Source organism: Eschrichtius robustus, chromosome 1 (assembly GCF_028021215.1).
Source record: "Eschrichtius robustus isolate mEscRob2 chromosome 1, mEscRob2.pri, whole genome shotgun sequence".
Taxonomy (NCBI): Eukaryota; Metazoa; Chordata; class Mammalia; order Artiodactyla; family Eschrichtiidae; genus Eschrichtius; species Eschrichtius robustus.
In genome coordinates, this window is record NC_090824.1 from 143,440,660 (window position 1) to 143,456,220 (window position 15,561).

At 55.2% G+C, this 15,561-nt stretch overlaps 6 non-coding genes across 6 annotated transcripts; all 6 read left to right on the forward strand.

Annotated features, from left to right (window-relative positions):
* The first annotated feature begins 166 nt into the window (after nucleotides 1-166).
* On the forward strand, nucleotides 167-259 carry LOC137750926 (small nucleolar RNA SNORD116). The gene has a single exon (XR_011070643.1). It is a non-coding gene; the product is annotated as a small nucleolar RNA SNORD116 (small nucleolar RNA).
* A 2,631-nt stretch (nucleotides 260-2,890) lies between these two features.
* Nucleotides 2,891-2,983, forward strand: LOC137751586 (small nucleolar RNA SNORD116). Its single transcript, XR_011070874.1, has one exon. It is a non-coding gene; the product is annotated as a small nucleolar RNA SNORD116 (small nucleolar RNA).
* A 2,632-nt stretch (nucleotides 2,984-5,615) lies between these two features.
* On the forward strand, nucleotides 5,616-5,708 carry LOC137777428 (small nucleolar RNA SNORD116). Its single transcript, XR_011076515.1, has one exon. It is a non-coding gene; the product is annotated as a small nucleolar RNA SNORD116 (small nucleolar RNA).
* A 2,636-nt stretch (nucleotides 5,709-8,344) lies between these two features.
* LOC137750931 (small nucleolar RNA SNORD116) lies at nucleotides 8,345-8,437 on the forward strand. Its single transcript, XR_011070646.1, has one exon. It is a non-coding gene; the product is annotated as a small nucleolar RNA SNORD116 (small nucleolar RNA).
* Nucleotides 8,438-11,071: 2,634 nt separating this feature from the next.
* On the forward strand, nucleotides 11,072-11,164 carry LOC137750936 (small nucleolar RNA SNORD116). Its single transcript, XR_011070647.1, has one exon. It is a non-coding gene; the product is annotated as a small nucleolar RNA SNORD116 (small nucleolar RNA).
* A 2,631-nt stretch (nucleotides 11,165-13,795) lies between these two features.
* LOC137751568 (small nucleolar RNA SNORD116) lies at nucleotides 13,796-13,888 on the forward strand. The gene has a single exon (XR_011070868.1). It is a non-coding gene; the product is annotated as a small nucleolar RNA SNORD116 (small nucleolar RNA).
* Nucleotides 13,889-15,561: the final 1,673 nt, after the last annotated feature.

The following is a 15,561-nucleotide window of genomic DNA, read 5'->3' on the forward strand; positions in this document are numbered from 1 at the left end:
TCCTGAGATGGGCCCAATGGCTGCAAGAGTGGCTTGATTGTTCGTCTTGTTGAGTGGCCTGAGGGCTGTGGATTCTCCAGTCTTTTGGGTTACCCCAGGCTCACGACTCCCCTGCAGAACCCGGCGCAGTGCCCGGTTGTGTTCTGCAGCATCCCAGCATGTGCTTGGATCGATGATGACACCCTTGTATGCCTTCCTTGGAAACTCTGAACAAAATGGGTGAGAACACTCGACCGTATCCTTATCGAAACTGAGGTTCAGCACGTTTCCTCTCTCGGGTGTAGGGGACTGTTAGGAGTGAAGGCCAGTGTCCCCTGCCGACATGCACGCAAACACCACCAAGGACTCCAGTATTGGAGGGGCTCCTGACTGAGGGTCGACCGTGTCTGCCCATAAGCTGGGTCATCTATGAATCTGCGGTGCCTGCTAAAAGGCCGTGAGGGAATGCAAGGGGGCAGGCTCTCCTGCTAGTCTTCAGAGTCGGAATGTGTGCTGGTTTGCGCCCAGTGAGCTTTCAGCTTGGAGAAGTGTGTTTTGACCAGGATGACGCTTTGTGCATGCAGCTTCGGTGGTTGATTTTGGGAGCCAAAATGAGCAAGGTTCCCTGGTTGGAGCCTGGAGCCTCAGGCCAGGTCTGTGGCCCTCTCTGTTGTCGTGTTTGGTGCGGTGAGGTTCTTGAGTGCCCGGTGGGGCTGGAGCAGTGGGCGGGGGTGGGATGGAGTTTGGTGATGGCGGAAGGGGGCTGATGGAATAGGCCTCGCTGCTGCCCCTGAAGATGCCAGCACACTGCTGGCGCTAAGTGGATCATCTTGGAGTGGGGTGAGGATCGAGTGCTGCATTTAAGCCTGCGTAGTGGCTGCTGCCCTGGAGAGAATGGTAAGTTATCATGAGGACAGGTCCTGTGTGATGTCGTGGGATGGGCTGTCATCATTGGGTTGCAGGCGCTGGCCTCGGCTTCCCAAGGATGTGTCTTGTTCGTGATGGCCTGGCATCAGCTGCCTATGGTGGGGATGGCTTTGGCAGTTCATGAGGATGCAGTGAGGTAGGTTATCTGTGAAGAGTTGCAATCCCGTTTCCAGAGGAGTGACTCCCCACGGGTGTCTTGCGGGACATAGAGAAGATGGACATACTGAGGCATCTGTGCCGGCCTTCTTGGGGGTAGGTGAGTTATGCAAACAAGCCCTTTGGTCGCTCTTTTCCCACTTTTGGCAATGTGCAAAGCGATAGTGTTTCTGCCGGAGGGCATGACGCGGCCGGCCCGTGTGGCATGCAGGCCTTTCGAATAGCCAGAGCTTTATCCAGAGCAGTCCGTTGGCGGGGCAGAGAAGGGGGCACTGTTGCCATCCCTGGTGCGCTGCCAAGGCCAGCCAGTGTTCCCTTTCAGGATTCCAAGTCCCCTCACATGGCAGAGGTCTTCCGTTGCAAGTTTGTCTGTGGTCCTCGGGGACCATGCTTTGATCACTCTGAGTTCCTCAGTGGTGTGACTGTGGCAATGGAGAATTTCCAGGATGCATCAGTTGGGATCAGCATCTTCAAAGCAGTCAGGCTTGCGGTCTGTCTTCCATGGTGTTCCTTGTTCCCGTGTTTGGACGATGTCTGTGGCTTCCAGTAGGGACGCGTCGCCCTGCTGCCTGGAGTAGGGCACGTTGGACGAGGGTGTTGAGCGTTTGAGCAGTTCCTTAGGGGTCAGGGCCGCGAACCTTGCAGGATGGGAGCTGCCTGAGACAGGGCCGGGAAGGTGGCCTAGTTTCCGATGTGGGGTTCCAGCATGTGTCATGGCTGCTGAAGCCCACTGCTTCCTGTGGTGGGCATTCCCACGGGTCAAAGGAAAGTGATTAGGCCTAGTTGGCAAGAAGTTGCACTTTGTTCGATGTTCTTTAGACCCTTGAGTGGTTTCATGCTGCATCTTTCCAGTAGAAATCTGTAGGTCGGTGTCAGCTCACCCATGGGAGTTCGCTTGCTTCCGAAAGTGCTGGGAGTGACCCCAAGTGCACATCAGATGTGCTGGTAGCTGGCAGGTTCTCGAGTTGCACGTAGATGTCACACCCACGGCCGGGAGGCAGGTCTCGTCCAGTCTTTGTGCTCTGGTCAGAAGGCGTGGCTGTGGGAGAGTGGGAGTCCGTGGAGTATTTCAACAGCCCCTGGGGGTTAAAGTTTGCATGCGGCCTCTGGAAGCTGACAGGGGGCTTTCTCCTTTCAATTGCGGGTCTAGACAGGGTGTTGTGTATAAACTATGGCGTTAACTGTTGGACGTCACTTCACAGGTCTACAGGGACACATAGAGACCAAGACGCGTAGTCAGAGGCACAAGGAGAAACCCACAAGAGCGTCTGTGTGCGCAGTCACAGTCACACGCGTGAATACAGAAATACAGCCTCTTACACACCGGCCAATGTATGTGCCTAACTTCCTGCAGTCGTACTATCAGACATGCAGTCAATTCTCGGTAAGGGATAGAGGTCCTTGTGAAGCAGTTTCAGAGCTCAAGCCCAGGAAAATATTTGTATGAATCATGTCCTTTGAGGACACCAGTCCACTTCCCAGGTGCAGTTGCTGGGAAGCCTCGCCGTCGGCAAAAACAAGATCTTCGTGTGCTCTGATGACTGGAGGTGCTAAGAAGAACTGGAAAAAGTGAGGCTGGGCCATGTTCCCGAGCATGGTCGCGGATAATTCAGGATGGTAGGTATTCAACCACCCCAAGATATGCCATTAGATATTAGGTTTTCGTGAGATGGGCCCAATGGCTGCAAGAGTGGCTTGATTGTTCGTCTTGTTGAATGGCCTGAGGGCTGTGGATTCTCCAGGCTTCTGGGGTACCCCAGGCTCATGACTCCCCTGAAGAGCCCGGCGCACTGCCCGGTTGTGTTCTGCAGCATCCCAGCATGTGCTTGGATCAATGATGACACCCTTGTATGCCTTCCTTGGAAACACTGAACAAAATGGGTGAGAACACTCGACCGTATCCTTATCGAAACTGAGGTTAGCATGTTTTCTCTCTCGGGTGTAGGGGATTGTTAGGAGTGAAGGCCAGTGTCCCCTGCCGACATGGACGCAAACACCACCAAGGACTCCAGTATTGGAGGGGCTCCTGACTGAGGGTCGACCGTGTCTGCCCATAAGCTGGGTCATCTATGAATCCGCGGTCCCTGCTAAAAGGCCGTGAGGGAATGCAAGGGGGCAGGCTCTCCTGCTAGTCTTCAGAGTCGGAGTGTGTGCTGGTGTGGGCCCAGTGAGCTTTCAGCTTGGAGAAGTGTGTTTTGACCAGGATCACGCTTTGTGCATGCCGCTTCGGTGGTTGATTTTGGGAGCCAAAATGAGCAAGGTTCCCTGGTTGGAGCCTGGAGCCTCAGGCCAGGCCTGTGGCCCTCTCTGTTGTCGTGTTTGGTGCGGTGAGGTTCTTGCGTGCACGGTGGGGCTGGAGCAGTGGGCGGGGGTGGGATGGAGTTTGGTGATGGCAGAAGGGGGCTGATGGATTAGGCCTCGCTGCTGCCCCTGAAGCTGCCAGCACACTGTTGGCGCTAAGTGGAACATCGTGGAGTGGGGTGAGGATCGAGTGCTGCATTTAAGCCTGCGTAGTGGCTGCTGCCCTGGAGAGAAAGGTAAGGTATCATGAGGACAGGTCCTGTGTGATGTCGTGGGATGGGCTGTCATCATTGGGTTGCAGGCGCTGGCCTCGGCTTCCCAAGGATGTGTCTTGTTCGTGATGGCCTGGCATCAGCTGCCTATGGTGGGGATGGCTTTGGCAGTTCATGAGGATGCAGTGAGGTAGGTTACCTGTGAAGAGTTGCAATCCCGTTTCCAGAGGAGTGACTCCCCACGGGTGTCTTGCGGGACATAGAGAAGATGGACATGCTGAGGCATCTGTGCCGGCCTTCTTGGGGGTAGGTGAGTTATGCAAACAAGCCCTTTGGTCGCTCTTTTCCCACTTTTGGGAATGTGCAAAGCGATAGTGTTTCTGCCGGAGGGCATGACGCGGCCGGCCCGTGTGGCATGCAGGCCTTTTGAATAGCCAGAGCTTTATCCAGAGCAGTCCGTTGGCGGGGCAGAGAAGTGGGCACTGTTGCCATCCCTGGTGTGCTGCCACGGCCAGCCACTGTTCCCTTTCAGGCTTCCAAGTCCCCTCAGATGGCAGAGGTCTTCCGTTTCAAGTCTGTCTGTGTTCCTCGGGGAGCATGCCTTTGATCACTGTGAGTTCCTCAGTGGTGTCACTGTGGCAGTGGAGAATTTCCAGGATGCATCAGGTGGGATCAGCATCTTCAAAGCAGACAGGCTTGTGGTCTGTCTTCCCTGGTGTTCAGCGTTCCCGTGTTCGGAAGATGTCTGTGGCTTCCATTAGGGACGCGTCGCCCTGCTGGCTGGAGTAGGGCACGTTGGACGAGGCTGTTGAGCGTTTGAGCGGTTCCTTAGGGGTCAGGGCCGCGAACCTTGCAGGATGGGAGCTGCCTGAGACATGGCCGGGAAGGTGGCCTAGTTTCCGCTGTGGGGTTCCAACATGGGTCATGGCTGCTGAAGGCCACTGCTTCATGTGGTGGGCATTCCCACGGGTCAAAGGAAAGTGATTAGGCCTAGTTGGCAAGAAGTTGCACTTTGTTCGATGTTCTTTAGCCCATTGAGTTGTTTCAGGCTGCATCTTGCCAGTAGAATGCTGTAGGTCGGTGTCGGGTCACCCATGGGAGTTCCCTTGCTTCCGAAAGTGCTGGGAGTGACCCCAAGTGCACATCAGATGTGCTGGTAGCTGGCAGGTTCTCGAATTGCCCGTAGATGTCACACCCACGGCCGGGAGGCAGGTCTCGTCCAGTCTATGTGCTCTGGTCAGAAGGCGTGGCTGTGGGAGAGCGGGAGTCCGTGGAGTATTTCAACAGCCCCTGGGGGTTAAAGTTTGCATGCGGCCTGTGGAAGCTGACAGGGGGCTTTCTCCTTTCAATTGCGGGTCTAGACAGGGTGTTGTGTATAAACTATGGCGTTTACTGTTGGACGCCACTTCACAGGTCTACAGGGACACACAGAGACCAAGACGCGTAGTCAGAGGCACACAGAGAAACCCACAAGAGCGTCTGTGTGCGCAGTCACAGTCACACGCGTGAACACAGAAATACAGCCTCTTACACACCGGCCAATGTATGTGCCTAACTTCCTGCAGTCGTACTATCAGACATGCAGTCAATTCTCGGTAAGGGATAGAGGTCCTTGGGAAGCAGTTTCAGAGCTCAAGCCCAGGAAAATATTTGTATGGATCATGTCCTTTGAGGACACCAGTCCACTTCCCAGGTGCAGTTGCTGGGCAAGCCTCGCCGTCGGCAAAAACAAGATCTTCGTGTGCTCTGATGACTGGAGGTGCTAAGAAGAACTGGAAAAAGTGAGGCTGGGCCATGTTCCCGAGCATGGTCGCGGATAACTCAGGATGGTAGGTATTCAACCACCCCAAGATGTGCCATTAGATATTAGGTTTTCGTGAGATGGGCCCAATTGCTGCAAGAGTGGCTTGATTGTTCGTCATGTTGAGTGGCCTGAGGGCTGTGGATTCTCCAGGCTTCTGGGGTACCCCAGGCTCATGACTCCCCTGCAGAGCCCGGCGCAGTGCCCGGTTGTGTTCTGCAGCATCCCAGCATGTGCTTGGATCGATGATGACACCCTTGTATGCATTCATTGGAAACTCTGAACAAAATGGGTGAGAACACTCTACCGTGTCCTTATCGAAACTGAGGTTCAGCACGTTTCCTCTCTCGGGTGTAGGGGACTGTTAGGAGTGAAGGCCAGTGTCCCCTGCCGACATGCACGCAAACACCACCAAGGACTCCAGTATTGGAGGGGCTCCTGACTGAGGGTCGACTGTGTCTGCCCATAATCTGGGTCATCTATGAATCCGCGGTCCCTGCTAAAAGGCCGTGAGGGAATGCAAGGGGGCAGGCTCTCCTGCTAGTCTTCAGAGTCGGAGTGTGTGCTGGTGTGGGCTCAGTGAGCTTTCAGCTTGGAGAAGTGTGTTTTGACCAGGATCACGCTTTGTGCATACCGCTTCGCTGGTTGATTTAGGAAGCCAAAATGAGCAAGGTTCACTGGTTGGAGCCCGGAGCCTCAGTCCAGGCCTGTGGCCCTCTCTGTTGTCGTGTTTGGTGCGGTGAGGTTCTTGAGTGCCCGGTGGGGCTGGAGCAGTGGGCGGGGGTGGGATGGAGTTTGGTGATGGCGGAAGGGGGCTGATGGATTAGGCCTCGCTGCTGCCCCTGAAGCTGCCAGCACACTGTTGGCGCTAAGTGGATCATCGTGGATTGGGGTGAGGATCGAGTGCTGCATTTAAGCCTGCGTAGTGGCTGTTGCCCTGGAGAGAAAGTTAAGGTATCATGAGGACAGGTCCTGTGTGATGTCGTGAGATGGGCTGTCATCATTGGGTTGCAGGCGCTGGCCTCGGCTTCCCAAAGATGTGTCTTGTTTGTGATGGCCTGGAATCAGCTGCCTATGGTGGGGATGGCTTTGGCAGTTCATGAGGATGCAGTGAGGTAGGTTACCTTTGAAGAGTTGCAATCCCGTTTTCAGAGGAGTGACTCCCCACGGGTGTCTTGTGGGACATAGAGAAGATGGACATGCTGAGGCGTCTGTGCCGGCCTTCTGGGGGGTAGGTGAGTTATGCAAGCATGCCCTTTGGTCACTCTTTTCCCACTTTTGGGAATGTGCAAAGCGATAGTGTTTCTGCCAGAGGGCATGACGCGGCCGGCCCGTGTGGCATGCAGGCCTTTCGAATAGCCAGAGCTTTATCCAGAGCAGTCCGTTGGCGGGGCAGAGAAGTGGGCACTGTTGCCATCCCTGGTGTGCTGCCAAGGCCAGCCACTGTTCCCTTTCAGGCTTCCAAGTCCCCTCAGATGGCAGAGGTCTTCCGTTTCAAGTCTGTCTGTGTTCCTCGGGGACCATGCCTTTGATCACTGTGAGTTCCTCAGTGGTGTCACTGTGGCAGTGGAAAATTTCCAGGATGCATCAGGTGGGATCAGCATCTTCAAAGCAGACAGGCTTGTGGTCTGTCTTCCCTGGTGTTCAGCGTTCCCGTGTTCGGAAGATGTCTGTGGCTTCCAGTAGGGACGCGTCGCCCTGCTCCCTGGAGTAGGGCACGTTGGACGAGGCTGTTGAGCGTTTGAGCGGTTCCTTAGGGGTCAGGGCCGCGAACCTTGCAGGATGGGAGCTGCCTGAGACATGGCCGGGAAGGTGGCCTAGTTTCCGCTGTGGGGTTCCAACATGGGTCATGGCTGCTGAAGGCCACTGCTTCATGTGGTGGGCATTCCCACGGGTCAAAGGAAAGTGATTAGGCCTAGTTGGCAAGAAGTTGCACTTTGTTCGATGTTCTTTAGCCCATTGAGTGGTTTCAGGCTGCATCTTGCCAGTAGAATGCTGTAGGTCGGTGTCGGGTCACCCATGGGAGTTCCCTTGCTTCCGAAAGTGCTGGGAGTGACCCCAAGTGCACATCAGATGTGCTGGTAGCTGGCAGGTTCTCGAGTTGCCCGTAGATGTCACACCCACGGCCGGGAGGCAGGTCTCGTCCAGTCTTTGTGCTCTGGTCAGAAGGCGTGGCTGTGGGAGAGCGGGAGTCCGTGGAGTATTTCAACAGCCCCTGGGGGTTAAAGTTTGCATGCGGCCTCTGGAAGCTGACCGGGGGCTTTCTCCTTTCAGTTGGGGATCTAGACAGGGTGTTTTGTATAAGCTATGGCGTTTACTGTTGGACGCCTCTTCACAGGGCTACAGGGACACACAGAGACCAAGACGCGTAGTCAGCGGCACACAGAGAAACCCACAAGAGCGTCTGCGTGCGCAGTCACAGTCAGACGCATGAACACAGAAATACAGCCTCTCACACACCGGCCAATGTATGTGCCTAACTTCCTGCAGTCGTACTATCAGACATGTAGTCAATTCTCGGTAAGGGATAGAGGTCCTTGGGAAGCAGTTTCAGAGCTCAAATCCAGGAAAATGTTTGTATGGATCATGTCCTTTGAGGACACCAGTCCACTTCCCAGGTGCAGTTGCTGGGCAAGCCTCACCGTCGGCAAAAACAAGAAGATCTTCGTGTGCTCTGATGACTGGAGGTGCTAAGAAGAACTGGAAAAAGTGAGGCGGGGCCATGTTCCTGAGCATGGTCGCGGATAACTCAGGATGGTAGGTATTCAACCACCCCAAGATGTGCCATTCGATATTAGGTTTTCCTGAGATGGGCCCAATGGCTGCAAGAGTGGCTTGATTGTTCGTCTTGTTGAGTGGCCTGAGGGCTGTGGATTCTCCAGTCTTTTGGGGTACCCCAGGCTCATGACTCCCCTGCAGAACCCGGCGCAGTGCCCGGTTGTGTTCTGCAGCATCCCAGCATGTGCTTGGATCGATGATGACACCCTTGTATGCCTTCCTTGGAAACTCTGAACAAAATGGGTGAGAACACTCGACCGTATCCTTATCGAAACTGAGGTTCAGCACGTTTCCTCTCTGGGGTGTAGGGGACTGTTAGGAGTGAAGGCCAGTGTCCCCTGCCAACATGCACGCAAACACCACCAAGGACTCCAGTGTTGGAGGGGCTCCTGACTGAGGGTCGACCGTGTCTGCCCATAAGCTGGGTCATCTATGAATCTGCGGTCCTGCTAAAAGGCCGTGAGGGAATGCAAGGGGGCAGGCTCTCCTGCTAGTCTTCAGAGTCGGAGTGTGTGCTGGTTTGGGCCCAGTGAGCTTTCAGCTAGGAGAAGTGTGTTTTGACCAGGATCACGCTTTGTGCATGCAGCTTCGGTGGTTGATTTTGGGAGCCAAAATGAGCAAGGTTCCCTGGTTGGAGCCTGGAGCCTCAGGCCAGGCCTGTGGCCCTCTCTGTTGTTGTGTTTGGTGCGGTGAGGTTCTTGAGTGCCCGGTGGGGCTGGAGCAGTGGGCGGGGGTGGGATGGAGTTTGGTGATGGCAGAAGGGGGCTGATGGATTAGGCCTCGCTGCTGCCCCTGAAGCTGCCAGCACACTGTTGGCGCTAAGTGGATCATCGTGGAGTGGGGTGAGGATCGAGTGCTGCATTTAAGCCTGCGTAGTGGCTGCTGCCCTGGAGAGAATGGTAAGTTATCATGAGGACAGGTCCTGTGTGATGTCGTGGGATGGGCTGTCATCATTGGGTTGCAGGCGCTGGCCTCGGCTTCTCAAGGATGTGTCTTGTTCGTGATGGCCTGGCATCAGCTGCCTATGGTGGGGATGGCTTTGGCAGTTCATGAGGATGCAGTGAGGTAGGTTATCTGTGAAGAGTTGCAATCCCGTTTCCAGAGGAGTGACTCCCCACTGGTGTCTTGCGGGACATAGAGAAGATGAACATACTGAGGCATCTGTGCCGGCCTTCTTGGGGGTAGGTGAGTTATGCAAACAAGCCCTTTGGTCGCTCTTTTCCCACTTTTGTGAATGTGCAAAGCGATAGTGTTTCTGCCGGAGGGCATGACGCGGCCGGCCCGTGTGGCATGCAGGCTTTTCGAATAGCCAGAGCTTTATCCAGAGCAGTCCGTTGGCGGGGCAGAGAAGGGGGCACTGTTGCCATCCCTGGTGCACTGCCAAGGCCAGCCAGTGTTCCCTTTCAGGATTCCAAGTCCCCTCACATGGCAGAGGTCTTCCGTTGCAAGTTTGTCTGTGGTCCTCGGGGACCATGCTTTGATCACTCTGAGTTCCTCAGTGGTGTGACTGTGGCAATGGAGAATTTCCAGGATGCATCAGGTGGGATCAGCATCTTCAAAGCAGTCAGGCTTGCGGTCTGTCTTCCATGGTGTTCCTTGTTCCCGTGTTCGGACGATGTCTGTGGCTTCCAGTAGGGACGCGTCGCCCTGCTGGCTGGAGTAGGGCACGTTGGAAGAGGCTGTTGAGCGTTTGAGCGGTTCCTTAGGGGTCAGGGCCGCGAACCTTGCAGGATGGGAGCTGCCTGAGACATGGCCGGGAAGGTGGCCTAGTTTCCGCTGTGGGGTTCCAACATGGGTCATGGCTGCTGAAGGCCACTGCTTCATGTGGTGGGCATTCCCACGGGTCAAAGGAAAGTGATTAGGCCTAGTTGGCAAGAAGTTGCACTTTGTTCGATGTTCTTTAGCCCATTGAGTTGTTTCAGGCTGCATCTTGCCAGTAGAATGCTGTAGGTCGGTGTCGGGTCACCCATGGGAGTTCCCTTGCTTCCGAAAGTGCTGGGAGTGACCCCAAGTGCACATCAGATGTGCTGGTAGCTGGCAGGTTCTCGAGTTGCACGTAGATGTCACACCCAGGGCCGGGAGGCAGGTCTCGTCCAGTCTTTGTGCTCTGGTCAGAAGGCGTGGCTGTGGGAGAGCGGGAGTCCATGGAGTATTTCAACAGCCCCTGGGGGTTAAAGTTTGCATGCGGCCTCTGGAAGTTGAGAGGGGGCTTTCTCCTTTCAGTTGGGGATCTAGACAGGGTGTTGTGTATAAGCTATGGCGTTTACTGTTGGACGCCTCTTCACAGGGCTACAGGGACACACAGAGACCAAGACGCGTAGTCAGCGGCACACAGAGAAACCCACAAGAGCGTCTGCGTGCGCAGTCACAGTCACACGCGTGAACACAGAAATACAGCCTCTCACACACCGGCCAATGTATGTGCCTAACTTCCTGCAGTCGTACTATCAGACATGCAGTCAATTCTCGGTAAGGGATAGAGGTTCTTGGGAAGCAGTTTCAGAGCTCAAGCCCAGGTAAATGTTTGTATGGATCATGTCCTCTGAGGACACCAGTCCACTTTCCAGGTGCAGTTGCTGGGCAAGCCTCGCCGTCGGCAAAAACAAGAAGATCTTCGTGTGCTCTGATGACTGGAGGTGCTAAGAAGAACTGGAAAAAGTGAGGCGGGGCCATGTTCCCGAGCATGGTCGCGGATAACTCAGGATGGTAGGTATTCAACCACCCCAAGATGTGCCATTCGATATTAGGTTTTCCTGAGATGGGCCCAATGGCTGCAAGAGTGGCTTGATTGTTCGTCTTGTTGAGTGGCCTGAGGGCTGTGGATTCTCCAGTCTTTTGGGGTACCCCAGGCTCATGACTCCCCTGCAGAACCCGGCGCAGTGCCCGGTTGTGTTCTGCAGCATCCCAGCATGTGCTTGGATCGATGATGACACCCTTGTATGCCTTCCTTGGAAACTCTGAACAAAATGGGTGAGAACACTCGACCGTATCCTTATCGAAACTGAGGTTCAGCACGTTTCCTCTCTGGGGTGTAGGGGACTGTTAGGAGTGAAGGCCAGTGTCCCCTGCCAACATGCACGCAAACACCACCAAGGACTCCAGTATTGGAGGGGCTCCTGACTGAGGGTCGACCGTGTCTGCCCATAAGCTGGGTCATCTATGAATCTGCGGTCCCTGCTAAAAGGCCGTGAGGGAATGCAAGGGGGCAGGCTCTCCTGCTAGTCTTCAGAGTCGGAGTGTGTGCTGGTTTGGGCCCAGTGAGCTTTCAGCTAGGAGAAGTGTGTTTTGACCAGGATCACGCTTTGTGCATGCAGCTTCGGTGGTTGATTTTGGGAGCCAAAATGAGCAAGGTTCCCTGGTTGGAGCCTGGAGCCTCAGGCCAGGCCTGTGGCCCTCTCTTTTGTCGTGTTTGGTGCGGTGAGGTTCTTGAGTGCCCGGTGGGGCTGGAGCAGTGGGCGGGGGTGGGATGGAGTTTGGTGATGGCAGAAGGGGGCTGATGAATTAGGCCTCGCTGCTGCCCCTGAAGCTGCCAGCACACTGCTGGCGCTAAGTGGATCATCGTGGAGTGGGGTGAGGATCGAGTGCTGCATTTAAGCCTGCGTAGTGGCTGCTGCCGTGGAGAGAATGGTAAGGTATCATGAGGACAGGTCCTGTGTGATGTCGTGGGATGGGCTGTCATCATTGGGTTGCAGGCGCTGGCCTCGGCTTCCCAAGGATGTGTCTTGTTCGTGATGGCCTGGCATCAGCTGCCTATGGTGGGGATGGCTTTGGCAGTTCATGAGGATGCAGTGAGGTAGGTTATCTGTGAAGAGTTGCAATCCCGTTTCCAGAGGAGTGACTCCCCACTGGTGTCTTGCGGGACATAGAGAAGATGGACATACTGAGGCATCTGTGCCGGCCTTCTTGGGGGTAGGTGAGTTATGCAAACAAGCCCTTTGGTCGCTCTTTTCCCACTTTTGTGAATGTGCAAAGCGATAGTGTTTCTGCCGGAGGGCATGACGCGGCCGGCCCGTGTGGCATGCAGGCTTTTCGAATAGCCAGAGCTTTATCCAGAGCAGTCCGTTGGCGGGGCAGAGAAGGGGGCACTGTTGCCATCCCTGGTGCGCTGCCAAGGCCAGCCAGTGTTCCCTTTCAGGATTCCAAGTCCCCTCACATGGCAGAGGTCTTCCGTTGCAAGTTTGTCTGTGGTCCTCGGGGACCATGCTTTGATCACTCTGAGTTCCTCAGTGGTGTGACTGTGGCAATGGAGAATTTCCAGGATGCATCAGGTGGGATCAGCATCTTCAAAGCAGTCAGGCTTGCGGTCTGTCTTCCATGGTGTTCCTTGTTCCCGTGTTCGGACGATGTCTGTGGCTTCCAGTAGGGACGCGTCGCCCTGCTGGCTGGAGTAGGGCACGTTGGAAGAGGCTGTTGAGCGTTTGAGCGGTTCCTTAGGGGTCAGGGCCGCGAACCTTGCAGGATGGGAGCTGCCTGAGACAGGGCCGGGAAGGTGGCCTAGTTTTCGATGTGGGGTTCCAACATGGGTCATGGCTGCTAAAGCCCACTGCTTCCTGTGGTGGGCATTCCCACGGGTCAAAGGAAAGTGATTAGGCCTAGTTGGCAAGAAGTTGCACTTTGTTCGATGTTCTTTAGCCCCTTGAGTGGTTTCATGCTGCATCTTTCCAGTAGAAATCTGTAGGTCGGTGTCAGCTCACCCATGGGAGTTCCCTTGCTTCCGAAAGTGCTGGGAGTGACCCCAAGTGCACATCAGATGTGCTGGTAGCTGGCAGGTTCTCGAGTTGCACGTAGATGTCACACCCACGGCCGGGAGGCAGGTCTCGTCCAGTGTTTGTGCTCTGGTCAGAAGGCGTGGCTGTGGGAGAGTGGGAGTCCGTGGAGTATTTCAACAGCCCCTGGGGGTTAAAGTTTGCATGCGGCCTCTGGAAGCTGACAGGGGGCTTTCTCCTTTCAATTGCGGGTCTAGACAGGGTGTTGTGTATAAACTATGGCGTTTACTGTTGGATGCCACTTCACAGGTCTACAGGGACACACAGAGACCAAGACGCGTAGTCAGAGGCACACAGAGAAACCCACAAGAGCGTCTATGTGCGCAGTCAGAGTCACACGCGTGAACACAGAAATACAGCCTCTTACACACCGGCCAATGTATGTGCCTAACTTCCTGCAGTCGTACTATCAGACATGCAGTCAATTCTCGGTAAGGGATAGAGGTCCTTGTGAAGCAGTTTCAGAGCTCAAGCCCAGGTAAATGTTTGTATGGATCATGTCCTTTGAGGACACCAGTCCACTTCCCAGGTGCAGTTGCTGGGAAGCCTCGCCGTCGGCAAAAACAAGATCTTCGTGTGCTCTGATGACTGGAGGTGCTAAGAAGAACTGGAAAAAGTGAGGCAGGGCCATGTTCCCGAGCATGGTCGCGGATAACTCAGGATGGTAGGTATTCAACCACCCCAAGATGTGCCATTAGATATTAGGTTTTCGTGAGATGGGCCCAATGGCTGCAAGAGTGGCTTGATTGTTCGTCTTGTTGAGTGGCCTGAGGGCTGTGGATTCTCCAGGCTTTTGGGGTACCCCAGGCTCATGACTTCCCTGCAGAGCCCGGCACACTGCCCGGTTGTGTTCTGCAGCATCCCAGCATGTGCTTGGATCGATGATGACACACTTGTATGCCTTCCTTGGAAACACTGAACAAAATGGGTGAGAACACTCGACCGTATCCTTATCGAAACTGAGGTTAGCACATTTCCTCTCTCGGGTGTAGGGGATTGTTAGGAGTGAAGGCCAGTGTCCCCTGCCGACATGCACGCAAACACCACCAAGGACTCCAGTATTGGAGGGGCTCCTGACTGAGGGTCGACCGTGTCTGCCCATAAGCTGGGTCATCTATGAATCCGCGGTCCCTGCTAAAAGGCCGTGAGGGAATGCAAGGGGGCAGGCTCTCCTGCTAGTCTTCAGAGTCGGAGTGTGTGCTGGTGTGGGCCCAGTGAGCTTTCAGCTTGGAGAAGTGTGTTTTGACCAGGATCACGATTTGTGCATGCCGCTTCGGTGGTTGATTTTGGAAGCCAAAGTGAGCAAGTTTCCCTGGTTGGAGCCTGGAGCCTCAGGCAAGGCCTGTGGACCTCTCTGTTGTCGTGTTTGGTGCGGTGAGGTTCTTGAGTGCCCGGTGGGGCTGGAGCAGTGGGCGGGGGTGGGATGGAGTTTGGTGATGGCAGAAGGGGGCTGATGGATTAGGCCTCGCTGCTGCCCCTGAAGCTGCCAGCACACTGCTGGCGCTAAGTGGATCATCGTGGAGTGGGGTGAGGATCGAGTGCTGCATTTAAGCCTGCGTAGTGGCTGCTGCCCTGGAGAGAAAGGTAAGGTATCATGAGGACAGGTCCTGTGTGATGTCGTGGGATGGGCTGTCATCATTTGGTTGCAGGCGCTGGCCTCGGCTTCCCAAAGATGTGTCTTGTTTGTGATGGCCTGGAATCAGCTGCCTATGGTGGGGATGGCTTTGGCAGTTCATGAGGATGCAGTGAGGTAGGTTACCTGTGAAGAGTTGCAATCCCGTTTTCAGAGGAGTGACTCCCCACGGGAGTCTTGTGGGACATAGAGAAGATGGACATGCTGAGGCGTCTGTGCCGGCCTTCTTGCGGGTAGGTGAGTTATGCAAGCATGCCCTTTGGTCACTCTTTTCCCACTTTTGGGAATGTGCAAAGCGATAGTGTTTCTGCCGGAGGGCATGACGCGGCCGGCCCGTGTGGCATGCAGGCCTTTCGAATAGCCAGAGCTTTATCCAGAGCAGTCCGTTGGCGGGGCAGAGAAGGGGGCACTGTTGCCATCCCTGGTGTGCTGCCAAGGCCAGCCACTGTTCCCTTTCAGGCTTCCAAGTCCCCTCAGATGGCAGAGGTCTTCCGTTTCAAGTCTGTCTGTGTTCCTCGGGGACCATGCCTTTGATCACTGTGAGTTCGTCAGTGGTGTCATTGTGGCAGTGGAGAATTTCCAGGATGCATCATGTGGGATCAGCACCTTCAATGCAGACAGGCTTGCGGTCTGTCTTCCCTGGTGTTCCTTGTTCCCATGTTCGGAAGGTGTCTGTGGCTTCCAGTAGGGACGCGTCGCCCTGCTGGCTGGAGTAGGGCACGTTGGACGAGGCTGTTGAGCGTTTGAGCGGTTCCTTAGGGGTCAGGGCCGCGAACCTTGCAGGATGGGAGCTGCCTGAGACATGGCCGGGAAGGTGGCCTAGTTTCCGCTGTGGGGTTCCAACATGGGTCATGGCTGCTGAAGGCCACTGCTTCATGTGGTGGGCATTCCCACGGGTCAAAGGAAAGTGATTAGGCCTAGTTGGCAAGAAGTTGCACTTTGTTCGATGTTCTTTAGCCCATTGAGTTGTTTCAGGCTGCATCTTGCCAGTAGAATGCTGTAGGTCGG